This window comes from Mus pahari, chromosome 16, assembly GCF_900095145.1.
Source record: "Mus pahari chromosome 16, PAHARI_EIJ_v1.1, whole genome shotgun sequence".
In the NCBI taxonomy this organism is placed as follows: domain Eukaryota; kingdom Metazoa; phylum Chordata; class Mammalia; order Rodentia; family Muridae; genus Mus; species Mus pahari.
In genome coordinates this window covers 51833145-51847986 of record NC_034605.1, presented here as the reverse complement: position 1 = coordinate 51847986, position 14842 = coordinate 51833145, and the positions used below count along the sequence as shown (strand labels likewise).

At 47.5% G+C, this 14842-nt stretch overlaps 1 pseudogene; it reads left to right on the top strand.

Annotated features, from left to right (window-relative positions):
* The first annotated feature begins 1425 nt into the window (after positions 1-1425).
* LOC110333693 lies at positions 1426-4062 on the top strand (annotated as a pseudogene).
* The last annotated feature ends 10780 nt before the right edge of the window (positions 4063-14842 follow it).

Below are 14842 nucleotides of genomic sequence, written 5' to 3'. Positions count from 1 at the left end.
TCTCCTGTCTGTAGCTTGCTTGGCCAGCTTCGTCTCCCCGCACAATTGTTTACTCCTTCCATACAGCTAGGGAGGGGCCTTTAAGAATCCTCCAAGATTCCACTGTTCCAGACCTGTGACTCTCCCTCCTGGAGGGAAGGTCTCTCTGTTCACGGAAACTGTTACACAACAACATGAACGCTGTGGTCCAGGCATGTGGAGGCCTGGGGTGCATTTTGGGAATCATTTTGCTTGCTTTTCTACCTTATTCTCTGAGGCAGGGCCTCAAAATCAAGCCAGAACTCCCTGATATGGTTCCTCTTACTAGACAAATTGCCCTGGGGATCTTGCCTTTAGAGCCTGAATTCCAGGCGGGCCTTCATAGTCACTGGGCGTGGGCTTGGGTGCCAGGAATTCAAACTCTTGTCCTCTGCCTGTCACACACACCCCACCCCCAGCCCCCTCAGCCCTAATTTATGTTACTTTAAGCCACTGAGTTTGTGGTGTAGTAGAAAACCAGCACTTTCCACTGAAGTTGTCCATTTGAAGGTCATTTGCAAACCTGGTAACCTAACCGGATGCCATTGTTTTGCTTTGAGCTTGGGAAGGTCACAGTATCACTCAGGGTGGCAGGGTCAGCTGTGTGATGTACGAGGAGACTCTGCAGACATACCACATTTATTTATTTATTTATATTTATGTATGCATGTATGTATGTATGTGCTGCCTGTGCCTCTGCAGACATACCACATTTATTTATTTATCTATTTATTTATTTATGTGTTGCCTGTGCCCACTGCCCGACCATGCTTGCCCTTGGAGTTTTACTGTAATTGGCAGCTGGGACCAAGCAGTAAGATGCTTGTCTGGTGGCATGTGCTTATCCAACGAGCCTGTAGCCCTTATTTATAGACAGTGTCTCCTTAGGTAGCTATGGCTGGCCTGGAATTCAGTGTATAGACTAGGCTGGTCTTGATTCTCTTGCCTCTGCTTCCTGAGTGCTGCCATTAAAGGCAAGGCCCACCCCACCCAGCTCACACATGCTCTCCGAACAGCAGGCCTCTCTCCATGATCCATCTCTCTGGTTTCTAGCCATTCTGCTCAGCCCCCAACCCAAGTGTTGGAACCATCTCTAGGCCAGCAGATTTTGGCAGTATTGTCAATAGGTCTGTACTAGATAGTTTTTTTTTTTTTTTTTTTTAAAGATTTATTTATTTATTATATGTAAGTACACTCCAGAAGAGGGCGTCAGATCTTGTTACGGATGGTGATGAGCCACCATGTGGTGGCTGGGATTTGAACTCCGGACCTTCGGAAGAGCAGTCAGGTGCTCTTACCCACTGAGCCATCTCACCAGCCCTGTACTAGATAGTTTTATGTCAACTTGATATAAGATGTAATCATCTGAGAGGAGGTAACCGCAGCTGAGAGAACACTTCATGACTGATGGCGGAGGGCTCAGTTCATTGTGAGCAGGGGGAGAGGGGCATCCATGACCAGGTGGTCCTGGGTTTTATAAGGAAGCAGGCTGAGTCAGCCCGTGTGAAGCAGGTCAGAAAGCAGCATTCCTCCAGGGCCTCTGAGCAGCTCCTGCCTCCAGGCTCCTGCCTTCACTTCCTTCAGTGATGGACTATGAGGTGGAAGGGCAAGCTGAATAAACAGGTTCCTCCCCAGCTTGCCTTTGGTCATGGTATTCTGCCACAGCAAAGGTAGCTCCAAGTAAGACTACATTCCAGGGCAAACTTTCTGGAGGAAGAAGGATCAGAGGAGCAGGACTGTCCGGGTGGTGGGGAGGTGCACAGCGTGTCGTCTGGAAGGGAGGAGAGCTGACACACTTAGTAGGAGAATGTGATCAGGCACAAAAAGAACTTAGTGCGTCAACTGGAGGGCTATGGTGTCTGCAATATCTACTCAACAAAGGAATGTTTACGAAAGTATTGTTTGGCCAGGCGTGGTGGCGCACGCCTTGAATCCCAGCACTCGGGAAGCAGAGGCAGGTGGATTTCTGAGTTCAAGGCCAGCCTGGTCTACAAAGTGAGTTCCAGGACAGCCAGGGCTATACAGAAAAACCCTGTCTCGAAAAAACAAAAAAAAAAAGAAAAGAAAAAAAAGTATTGTTTGTCCGACTCTAGATGATGTCATTATGGGCAATAATTGCACCATCTTCACAGACTAGCACTAGAAAAACTTTTATAACAGAAAGAAAGGTCACCTGTGAGGTGGATCCTTTGGTATAATTTCATGAATTTATCAAATTTGGCGGAAATTTAACTGATTATGGTACCGGATTTTCAATCAAAGTGTCTCTATTGGGTATCTAGAATGAAGAACTTTGTTGTTTTGGTTTTGAGACAGGGTTTCTCTGGGTAGCCCTGGCTGGCCTCGAACTCACAGAACTCTGCCTGCTTCAGCCTCTTGAGTGCTGGGATTAAAGGTGTGCACCACCACTGCCCTGTTATGAAGAACTTTTTGTTATTCTTAGGTCACCCATGGCTGAGAGAGTGCTGTGTCTGATCCTGCAATGAGAGAGGAGTGATCGTTGAAGGTTTGGAGGAAATCTCAGTGCAAAACAGGGATAAAGGGGCAGCAAGAACAACCGGACAACCTTGAGGGGGCTTAGGCTGGCGTTTCTGTTACCACACACACTGAAAAAGACACAGACAGACAGACAGACAGACAGGAAAAAGAACCACAGTTGATGGAGAAGAGCTTAGGAAGGTGAATTCGGTTAATCTCACAGGAAATGAGAATCTGTCCACCCTGGAGCTGTTGACAAAAGCATCCGGGAAGCTGGAAATATCAATCAGTCCCTGTTGACTTTGGGGAAGTGTTATTACCGCTCTTGTGGAAATAATATCTCTTACTCTTTATCCAGAATCTAAACTAACTAGACTCCTGTGAGGTTCTCTTGGGGGATGTACCAGAACATCTATACTTGTAAAGAGTTCCCCTGCATCTCTCAATTTTGAGGAACCTGTGAGCAGGATGCAATATGCTCACAGAGCAAAGAACACACCGAGTGAGCCTGCAGTTGATCAGAAACTCACTACAAGAGCTCCTGTGAAGGACAACACAGGAGAGACAGCTTGTCGGAATCGAGATCTTCCAGCAACCCATGAGAAGAATGGAGTGCGCATCTCTAAAGGAAATTTTGGAGCCATGAATGGAAAACCAACTGTTCAGGAGGAATACATTGTTGAATTGGTTGAAATTGGTGCTCGTGGGGAGGGGCTCAGTGGAGTTACAGAGCTATTTGGGAATGATAAAGATAAAATTGACCAGCCTGGTGGTGCTGATGCACGCCTTTAATCCTAGCATGTGGGAGGCAGAGGCATGATGACCTCTGTGAGTTCAAGGCCAACCTGGTAGACAGAATGAGTTCTAGGACAGCCAGGGCTACACAGAGGAACCCGGCCTCAAAAACAAACAAAAAAAGATCGCCAGTTCCGATGATTATCACAAGAATGCACACTTTAACAGAGAAGGCATGCGGCTGGTTTGAAGATTCTGTAAAACACTGTGATTCACTCAACAGGAACCTGGAAACTGAGCCGCAAGGGACCACACAGAGCTGTGAGGCTCTGAACACAAGCGGTTTGTTTTTTAAACAAAGGGAAAGAGAAACGTCATAACTTGGGGGAGTTTGTAAGTGGGATGTCATGAGGCTTCAACTTCAGAAACCACTGAAAACCTGAGTGTACGTATTGAAAACCAGCATAACACCCTTCTTATTCAGAGAACCGCTAACGAAGACGAATTCATAGCAGGAAGCCTAGAGTTAATGAAACTATAAGGACTGGTTTGAATATGCTTAATTGCTTATTACTGAAACTAGATATCCCAGCAGGTTTGATGCCAGAGAGGAGTTATTTATATCCATCACCACTGGTGAGAATTGAACGGTGGAAACAGATCCTTGCTCAGCTGCAAGAGAAATAGCCCAAGCTGTCAGTGATGCTAAATTGTTCAGAAAACAACAAAGAGAGCAGTCAGGACATGGATGAAGAAATGGGGGGGGGGGTTCTGGAGCAATGTACTGAAGAACCTTTCATTCAAGAGTCATTTGTATGTTACCCGTGGTGAAGTTCCATTTTTCCAGCACAAAAACACAGTCGGATAACCCAGCAGGGAAATCTTACACAGAGAAAACCTCAGAGCACTCTGTTAAAAAGAGCAGACTGTATTACTCCAAGCCTAGGTAAATTTGCAGTAAATTTAAGGGTCAAAATTATTTTTTTTTTTAAGGAAAAAAACCTACAAAAAACAAAAAAAATCCAAAAAACAAAACCCAACCAGCCAGGCGGCAGTGGTGCACACCTTCAATTACAGCACTGGATAGGGAGAGGGAGGCAGATCTGCGGGAGTTCGAGGCCAGCCTGGTCTACAGAGCTAGTTCCAGGACAGCCAGGGCTACTCAGAGAAATTCTGTCTTTAAAAACTAAAAGTAATAACAACAGCAATAATGATAAATAAAAGCCAAGATGTCACAATTTGAGGCTGTGTACAGACGGGGATGGGATAAACTCTATCATGCAACAGCAGTTGACTTGGATGTCCTCTTTGGTCACCACTGTGGGCCAGGTGTGTAGGAAGGTGGGCTTCACTTGGGCTTCTGTTGAGCATGCGTGCTTCTAGCTTTTTTCCTATCATGTAGCCTTTCTATAACAAATGAGAAGTATTTTTCCTGTGTACCATTAACTAGCAAATATACTGAAAGCCTGCCGCTCTAGTGTGGCCTGACAGGGGATGTTGTCAGAAGGCGGCCTTGAAGGGGCAGCTCGTTCTCTGTTTTGCTGAGATCAGTCTGGTTTTTGTTTTTTTTTGTCTCTAGTGAGATTTCCCTGTTCTGCCTGCTCAGCTCACTTCTCCCCTTTCACATTGTCTCACCACTTGTAGACCTGCAGGTTGCCTTATTTTGAGAAATGCAGGCCGTCACCCAGCAGTCCTAAGTAAGTGTCTATGCTTAGCTCTACAATCACTGCCAATATAGTCAATAATAAAGTTGAACCTGGAAGGAAAATTGTACACACACACACACACACACACACACACATACATACACTCACATTTACACTCACACATATACATACTCACACATACATACACTCACGCATACATACACTCACATTTACACTCACACATACATGCACATACACACACTTACACATACACTTGCACACACATACACATACACTCACACACATACATACACTGTCACGCACACTCACACATACTCTCACACTCACATACACATTCACACACATACCCATCCACACACATACTCACACACATACTCATACTCACACACACATTCACACACACACACATGCACGCACGTGCACACACACACACACACACACATTTAATAAACATGGACTTGATGGATTAAAGCATTGAACTATTTGCTACAGAAGCTTTTGCCTCCTAAGTGATGGAAAAGACATGCAGTGTCTTGGCACCAAGAGGAGATGCTCATGCACCTATATTGCCTTTGTAGTAAATGCAGACATTGGGCCTTTACGGTAATTTGTGGTGTTATTTTTTTATTTTATTATTATTATTATTTTGTTTGTTTGTTTGTTTTCGAGAAAGGGTTTCTATGTATAGCCATGGCTGTCCTGGAACTCACTTTGTAGACCAGGCTGGCCTTGAATTCAGAAATCCGCCTGCCTCTGCCTCCCGAGTGCTGGGAGCAAAGGTGTGTGCCACCACGCGTGGCCAAAATTTTTTTTTAAAGGGTACATGGATATCATACCACCTGTGTCAGAGAGTCATTTTAACATTTTAAGTATTTTTTTTGTAGGTTTATGTACATGAATGTTTTCCTTTGTTTATCACATGCCTGCTATGTAGTCCCAGAGGATGGGAGAGGGTGCCCAGTCCCTTGGGAGCTGGAGTTAAGGTGGGTATAAACCACCATGTGGGGGCAGGGAATCAAACATGGGTCCTCTGCAAGAGCACTGAGTGCTCTAAACTGCTAAGCCACCTTTCCAGACCTTGAGACTTTCATTTATTAGTGTGTTAGTGAACACATATGGAGGTTAGCGGATTCCTTTGTGGAGTTGGTTCTCTCATTTAATGTTTATCTAGGTTCTAGAGCTCGGTTATCAACCTACTTAATGCTGAGACCCTTTAATACAGTTCCTCGCGTTGTGGTGACCCCCAACCATAAAATTATTTTTGTTGCTACTTCTTAACTGTAATTTGCTGTTATAAACTGTGATGTAAATTTTATTTTCCAGATGGTATTAGGTGACCTCTGTGAAAACTTCATTATGACCCATTGAGAACCAGTGTTCTATAGACTGAAGTCATATTGTCCGGTTGCGTGGCCAATTGCTTTACCCACCAAACTATCTTGATAGCTCTTAAAAGATGTGTGTGTGTGTGTGTGTGTGTGTGTGTATACACAAAAACTATGTATAGTTTTTGTGAAATGGTTCAATCCTGGTATCTAAATCCCTTTTAAGAATTCTGAGCCGGTCTCATGGATCCTAGACTAGCCTTCCTATATAGCCAGGATGACCTTGAACTCTTGTCTCCCTATCCCAAACGCTGAGATCGTAGGCATGTGCCTTGAGCCAGCTTCCCCTTTCCTTACTGAAGCCCAAGGCATGACCATTTTCAATCCTGGAATAACCCCATTCTGCCCTAGGTGTACTGTTGACACCCACCCCCCAGGACCTGTCAGTTCCCACCACTTCCTAACCCAGAACCTTGGAATCCTTGGCCAAGCTGCCACCTGAACTCCCACCATTTCTAATCCTGGCTGTTTGACTAATCTTTATAAGAGACGGCTTTTTGTTATTGTTGGTATTTTACAGCATTTTGGACTGAGAGTCCAGAACAGTATAACATAAAGCCTTAGATACTGTGGAAAAGCAGTGTCCTTAACTGCTGAACCATCTTTCCAGCCCTGTGAAGGGCTGTATTTTTTGAGACAGAGTTCCCCCTCCCCCCACCCCCAACAGTGTTTCCCTGTGTAACAGCCCTGGATGTCCTGGAACTCACTTTGTAGACCAGGCTGGCCTTGAACTCAAAGAGATTCACCCACTTCTTGAGTGCTGGAGCTAAAGGTATGCTCCACCTTGCCAGGCTGAAGAGCAATTTCTAAAGGACTGCACAGGTGATCAAGTTGAGCCTTTCAATACTTGCTGAGCAAGTTACACTAATCTCATTAGTATTAGCTATTTAGGAATTAAGATTTTTTTTTTTTCCTTTGAGACAGGGTTTCCCTGCATAGTCCTGGCTGTCCTGGAACTCACTCTGTAGTCCAGGTTGGCCTTGAACTCAGAAATCCACCTGCCTCTGCCTCCCAAGTGCTGGGATTAAAGGCGTGTGCCACCACACCCGGCTAAATTTCTAATTTTGACACAAACACCAAAGGTCCCCACAGGCTCATACAGACTTCAGTTGGTGGTGATATTCCAAGGGTCTATGAATTTTAGAAGGCAGGGCCTCACTGGAGGATGTAGGTCACTGGAGGTGCATGAGCATGTCTTTGTTTATACCTGGTCCCAGGTGTTCTACTTTGTCTGGGACTTTGTCTGTCCCTTTGTGACATCCCTGGGACAAACACCCACAGAGCAAAAGCTTGACAAATCCTTCATCCTTTAAATCTGAATCTGATCCTTTGATACTGATTTTTAAACTATTTCCGTGTGTCCTACTTTAAGTAAATTAAGGTTGGCTTTTTGTTGTTTAGAGACAGGGGCTCACTATGTGGACCAGGTTGGCCTCAAACTCACAAAGATCTGCCTGCCTCTACCTTCCAGCCAGCACTGGGATTAAAGGTGTGTGCCACCATGCCAAGCCTAAGGCTGGCTTTAACACAGAGGTGTCATGTAATTGTGATGCAACTCTGGGTGTAGATTGCCTTATGTGGTAGATGATGCTCCAGGCTCCACTCCCTAGAACCAGCTCCCCCACTCTAGAGAACGGGGAGGAGGGCAGCTCTTCAGGCCGTCAGGGTGGGGCTTTTGCATGATGTCAGGAGCTATACCCACATTGCTTTCTGCACTTGAGGTACAAATTTCTGGTTTTATTATTGTTGTTGTTGTTTTAAGATTTATTTTATGTATTTATCATTGTTCTCTTCGGACACACCAGAAGGGGGCATCGGACCCCATTGCAGATGGCTGTGAGCCACCACATGCTTGCTGGGAATCAAACTCAAGACCCCTGGAAGAGCAGTCAATGCTCTTAACCACTGAGCCATCTCTCCAGCCCACAACTTTCTGTTTACCACATGCACTTTGTTCCTATAGCTCAAGTAACCCAAATCTTGGCTGTGCTTCCTGGCCTGAGCACAGAGTCTCAGGGTGACTGCGCTTTCCAGAGAATCAGGCTCAAGTGTCCTGGACAGCTTCCCAGGCTCTGGGGATACTGTCCCTGTCTGTGCCAGGGTGTCAGAGTACTAGTAACTCCTCTGGAGATGGTTAGACCTTAACATCACTCTGTACTGGAATGAACTTCTTAAACTTTTGTTGGATTTCTGCACTTGAGAATAAAATTATTTCACTCAGGAGTTTAGTAGCAAGGGGTGGTGCCACACTTCTTAGGCAGAGGCAGGAGGATCATAAGTTTGGGGCCAGCCTCTCTCCGAAAACCTAGAGATTTCCTCCTGCATTTTATCAGGCAGTATTTACGGAATGACTAGAACACTACGCAACAGCTTCCACTACTGCTATTGCGCGGGTCACTGATCAGGAGTTGCCTACGGAACATACAGCCTTCCTTTCAAAGGCCAGTGCGTGACTTTTCCTTGAGCAGAGCTATTTCTGATTGGACCCAAAGCCACCTGGATACAAGTTTGGATAACATTATGGCTAATAAACCAGAAAAAAAAATGTAGGGGCGAGGGAGGTTGCCAACAGGTGAAGAGCTTGCTGTACAAACATGGGAACCGAGTTCTGGTCTCTTGGCCCCTGAGTTGGGTATGGTGGCACCATGTGTGACACCCGGCATGGGGGTGGGTGTAGAGACAGGTGAGTCCTGGGTCCCACTGGCCTGTTGGACTAATTGGAACAGCCAACTTCAGGTCCAGTGAAAAGATCACCCTCCCCTGAAGAAAACTGTCAAAGGCAGGCGGAGCTCTCCAGGTCGACAACTTAAGAGGAAACTCTGAGACTCAGTCCAGCTGCTGAGGCTAGTTCCTTTCACCCACGTTGGAGGAGGACCTGTCCTGCTCCACTAGAGAAAACAGTGTCCCTGCCTGGTGATGATAAGTGCTCTTCCTCACAGAGCTGAGATGGTCACATGGGGTCAAGGCCAGCTTCACTGTGCCTGTGGAATTAGTGACACAGATCACATCCTCCACCTCAGAGCGGCATGACCTGTGCTTTCCTGTCTGTGCAAGCATGCTGATGCACTTAGCAGTGGTGACTGATTTACTGTGTGTATGCTCTCAGTAGAGCTTGAAGAAAAGGGGCCTACCTTTTGGCTTTGTTTCTGTGCCCACATCGCAAACAGCTAGCTAATGCCTGCATATCCTAGGCAAGCTGTGAGTGGACTGTAGCTGGTCTTGGCTACTTTATGAGCTCTTCTTTTTCCCACCCTTTATTCTCCCTTCCCCGAGGTTTCAGCCCCTAACACTAGATAGGAAACAAGGATGGCTGGGAGAGAGGAATTAGGAAAACCCCTGAATCTAATCTCCTTCCTCTTGTTCCTTCTTTGACCATGGCTACCAACCAACCACAAGCAACCTCCTTAAACGCCTAAGGACCACTCTTCTCCCCTACCATCATTTACGTAGCCTCTGAAAAGTTCCCAGAATCCCAAACCTTATACAATCGCAGATATTATCTGCAGCTGGCAAAATCACTATCCTGTTAGAGCACGAGGCAAATCAGTCAGCTGCTGCGGACAGTCCAAAGGAAGCAGCACCACATCCTACACCCGAGATGAAAACGCAAGCATATCACTAAGTGGACTGTTCTGTGGATGACCTCTGCTTTGACTCTGGAAATGACACTCTCCACCCCGTCTGGACCCTAAGTGAGATCTGTAACGAGGTTGTAAAGCCCCTTTCCCTGTCTGTGGTGGTGGTATGGAGTAGCCAAGTCATTGCATTTCCCTGGCTCCTCACAGGATAAATCTCAACACATTTCTGCTTACATTTACAATGGCATCTTCTTTAAAATTAAAAAAAAAAAAATTGTGTATGAGTGATGTGCATTGCCTGTCTGTGAACCACCAAGTGTCTGGTACCTTCAGAGGCCAGAAGAGGGTGTCAATTGTCAGTTCCCCTGGATGGTTGTCAGTGCTTAGAATGAAACTGGGATCCTCTGGGAGAGTGCTCTTAGTTGCTGAGCCCTCTCTCCAGCTCCCTACAGCACCAGCCCTAAGTCTTGAGTCAGAGTCAACAGCTGACTGGTCGGACCAGGAACCTACAGATCTGGCCACCGATGTATGGGATGTATGTCTTGCCACACTGGTGGCCTTGGAAGCAAGACTCAGTACTGCTGAGTGGGTCTCTGGAAATCTGGAGTAGAGGAGGAAAGGTCGGATGTTTGTCGTATGGGATGCATGGCCATCAGCCTCTGCTACCCTTACACTGGCTATCCCAGAGCAGAGCTGCAGGGCCAGCCAAACAGAACTGTTAGCAAGCTGCAAAGGCAAAGGCGGGGATCAATTACTGCTGACCTTGCATCTGCTATGCAGTTCCACAATTTGCAAACAATAATTTAGGGCCAGGAGTCATTCTCTTGGCTTTGCACTTTAATGTGGGAATCAGAGGAAAACAGAACCATGGGTTCTCAAAGGACAGCAACACACTCAGTACCATTCACTATTTGAGGGGAAAAAGACAGAGACTTGTTGACTCAGAAAAATTTCCTTACTAGGATCCTGGGTTCCAGTGCAAAGTCAGACACTTCTCTTTTCTCCTCTTCTTTCTATCCTAGCCTAAAACAGTTAAGAGGTTAGGGGCAGTGGGTGGAAGTTCCACAAGGCATTGTCCCCAATCTCTAGCTTCAGGAAAGAGGGGTGCTGGAGAAGAGGTTTTAGATGCCAGCATTCGGCACATGGAGCATAAGGAACACCAAACAGCCTCCATTAGTACAGATGGGCAAGCAAGGGGCAGTTCCGGCCTCAAGGACATGCAGCACGCAGGGACTTCTGGCCAACATGGTAAGTAGCTCTTCACATAGTAACCATTCCAGGAATTTGCTCTTTTCTTTCTTCATGTCTTCTTTGTTAGTCTTTCAAGATAAGGTTGTTTCTCTGTCTATCCCTGACTATCTTGTAACTTACTCTGTAGTCAGATCCAACTGGCCTTGAACTCAGAGAGAAGCCTCCTGAGTGCTGGGATCAAAGGCGGGCGCCATACCACCTGGTTAGGACTCTGCTCTTTGTCTGTGCTGTACTGGCTAGTTTTATGTCAACTAGACACAAGCCAGAGTCATCTAAGAGAAGGGATTTCAAATGAGAAAATGCCTCTACACGATCAGGCTGTACAATAGCCCGTAAGGCATTTTCTTTTTTTATTTTATTTTATTTTATTTTATTTTATTTATTTATTTATTTATTTTTTTGTAAGGCATTTTCTTAATGATGAATGTGGGAGGGCCCAGCCCTTTGTGGATGTTGTCCTTCCTCGGCTGGTGGTTGGGTTATACAAGCAGGCAGGCTGAGCCAGCCACTGAGCAGTCACTGTCCATAGCCACTGCCTTAGCTCCTTCCTGCCCTAGGTGCCTGCTTTGTTTGAGGTCTTGCCTTGATCTCCCTTCAGTAAGGAAAGCCCAAGTGTAAGTGAAAGAAATCCTTTCTGACCCAAGCTGCTGTTGGTCCTGGTGTTCCACCACAGCAAGAGAGCACCTAATTAAGACACACCCAAAACTTAGAATCCTACTTGGAAGGTAAAACTTTAAAATGTATTTTTAAAACAGCTCAAAGCGAAAATGAATTCACAGCCGTGAAGAGAACATTTCTAGTCTGCCTAACTGAGGAAAATGCTCCTTAATCCCAGAGCACCAGAAGCCCCCAGAGGAGAACAGCCTAAACCTGCATGCAGAACAAGCGTGCGCGCGCATGCTCTGTGGGGACTCTGCAGCCACACCCCAGGCACAGGTTAGGGCTAGACCCTCCTCAGGAATCAAACCCCAGCGGGAATACTGTGTCTCCCCCTGGTCACAGGGCGTGTCCGGCGGGCATCGTGCCCTGAACTTGCAATCCCAGGTCTCAGGGGGCCAAGGAGGATCACTGTATATTGAGGCTGGCTGGCTGCACAGTCGGGTCCAGGGCATCTTGGGCTATGAGTGAAACTCTGTCTAAAGAAAATTCCCAAAACCCAACCCCAACTCCCAAACCAAAAAAGGGCAACATTTTCCTGTTTTAAGCTGTAAGTAAAATAACCGATGGGAAACAAGTTGACATGGAAAGGTGCTGAAAGCAAACATTCCCCCTCCCCCCCCCCCCCCCCGCTGGCTTGCTTAAATTCTGTGCTCTGTGGCTGGCTGGCTCTCTCCATTAATCCAGAAGTCACAATCCTCCCTTTTCTGGAGGCAGTGGGGGAGACAGGGTATCTCTGTGTAGTACTGGCGACCTGGAACTCATTAGGTACAGGAGATTGTCCTTCAACTCACCCAGGTCCACCTGCCTCTGCATCCTGAGTTCTGGAATTAAAAGGGTGGTAATTCTTGAAGTCTATGCTCATGCAATATTTTTATTTATTTATTTATTTATTTATTTATTTTCCCCCTCAGTAGTGTGGTAATCACTTCATGAAAAGTTTCTCTAATACAGCCCTAAATGGAGAAAAAAGTCCCTAATCATATTGTATCCCCAAGCAGACTCCAAGTTTTAGTATTTTTCAATAGGATTTAGATATTTAGAAAATTTAAACATCACTCAACTCCTGGATTTTCTTTATAGCGTTGTTAGCCAAACAATTTCCCAATCATTATTAAGTTTGGAGGGCATACGCCATTAAACAGGGAAAGCAAGCATGATGAAATGTTGAGGGCTTTTTATTATTAAAATGAATTTTAAAGTTCTCAAAATTCCAAAGCACTGTCTACACGACCTCAGGGTGCAGAAGTGACTACAAAAGCTGGCATCACGAACATCCGAACAACCTGGGAGGTCAAAGAAAGCCAAGGCTCTCTCAAGGAGAATGATTCTTTTAGAAGGGCCAACATCCCACAGCCTTAAAATAAAAAAGTTCGTTTAATTCCCAAATCATGGATGCCAGCACAAAAGCTTTCTCCCTTTTCCGTTTTTAAAAAATAAAAGCAGTAACGTTTAAAAGAAATAAAAAAACAGGCTGGGCAGTCAGGATGGCAAAGTGCTGGCCCAAGTAGTCCAGCAAACAAGAAACCACAACAAAAAATAAACCCAAACCTAAACAAGTGAATGAAATAGATTATGGAATGTAATCTTGTTAAGAAAATACAAGTGATTCATGCTCAATCTTGTATACTAGCTGTGAATTACATAAAGCTTGATTATTTGGGGGGACATCATTATTTAGTGAGGCTTCATGTAATCCTGGCTTCATCACTAATCTTATACATAAGTGGCATAACGTATCAGGTTTAAAAAAACTAAGGGAAATCCATCAAGGCCCTAAGAGCATTCCATCTGTCTACATCACACGGGGTTGTGTTTGAGATTGGTGGGAGAATGGGGTGTTATGATCAAGGTCCATTGTATACATGCGTGAAACTGTCAAAGAATAAAAACAGTCTTTAAAAGAAAAAAAAGAAACTATAGAATTCAGTTTGCCTTTTCTCGACGACTCTCATGGGGGCTTTGAGTGTGCATGAACTTGGTGTTTTGTGCGATGGATGGGTCACTCTTGTGTCCAGTGCACCCCGCTCCAGCAGCGGCTTGTCAGGAAAAAGAGTAGATGAAAAATTGGAGGTAAGCAAAAAAACGCTCCTTTAAACTTTTTTTTTTTTTTTTTTTTTGCGGGGGGGTGTGCGGGTTTCACGTAGCCCAGGCTGACTTCCAATTGGATGGAATGACCTTGAACTTCTCTGATCCTCCAGCCTCCACCTCAGAATGCTGGGATTACAGCCTGAGTAACGCGCGGGAATCGAACCCTGGGCGGTCGAGGATCCCAGACAAGCACTGTGCCAGCTGAGCTACGTGCCCAGGTCCCCATCGGACCGCTTCTCGTTCAGAACCTTTGGTCCCGGCTCAGCATACGTACCGTCGGCGCCTGGGGTTAGCCGGACCCTCGCGGCCCGAGCCCCTGGAGGCAGCGCACGTCCGCTCGTCTCCGGAGGGCGGCGCGCGCCGGGGAGGCTTGCCCCTCTCGGGGAGTCGCCTCAGCCGGGTCCCGACGCCGGGCCGTGAAGCCGCCGTCCCGTCCCGGGAGCGACGCCATCTTGTCGCCGCCGTCCTCCTCCGCGGCTCGCGCTCCCGGGCTCCAGGCTCCCCCCGCCCCGCCGCGCGACCCACGCGGCGGAGGAGGGGCGCAGGCTGCCGGCCACGCCTCCCGGGCCCGCAGCCGCGCGCGGGGCGGAGCCGGCCTCGGAGGCCCGCGGCCTCGGGGCGCGGCCTGCACGGGCCCAGGCGCCTCCCCGAGCCCGCCCGGCTGCGGCCCCCTAAAGGGCCCGACGATCCGAGCAGCGCTCCGCCTTCTCCACCGCCGCCGCCGCCGCCCCGGGAGCCCGGCCGCGGCCCCGGCGCCGCCTCTTCCGCCTCCCGCGTCCGCGCGGGCGGGCCCGACGTCAGCGCCGCCCCGCCCGGCCCAGCTTCGGCCTCGGCCTCGCAGAGCGCGGCGGCGGCGCAGGTCCCTCCCCAGACATGGCCCTGGGAGGCGGCAGCACATGGCGGCCGCGGCGGCCGTGAGCGCGCCCCCGGCCAGCCCCAGCCCGCCCTGAGGCTGCCCGCTCCCGCCGGCCGCGCCACGGCC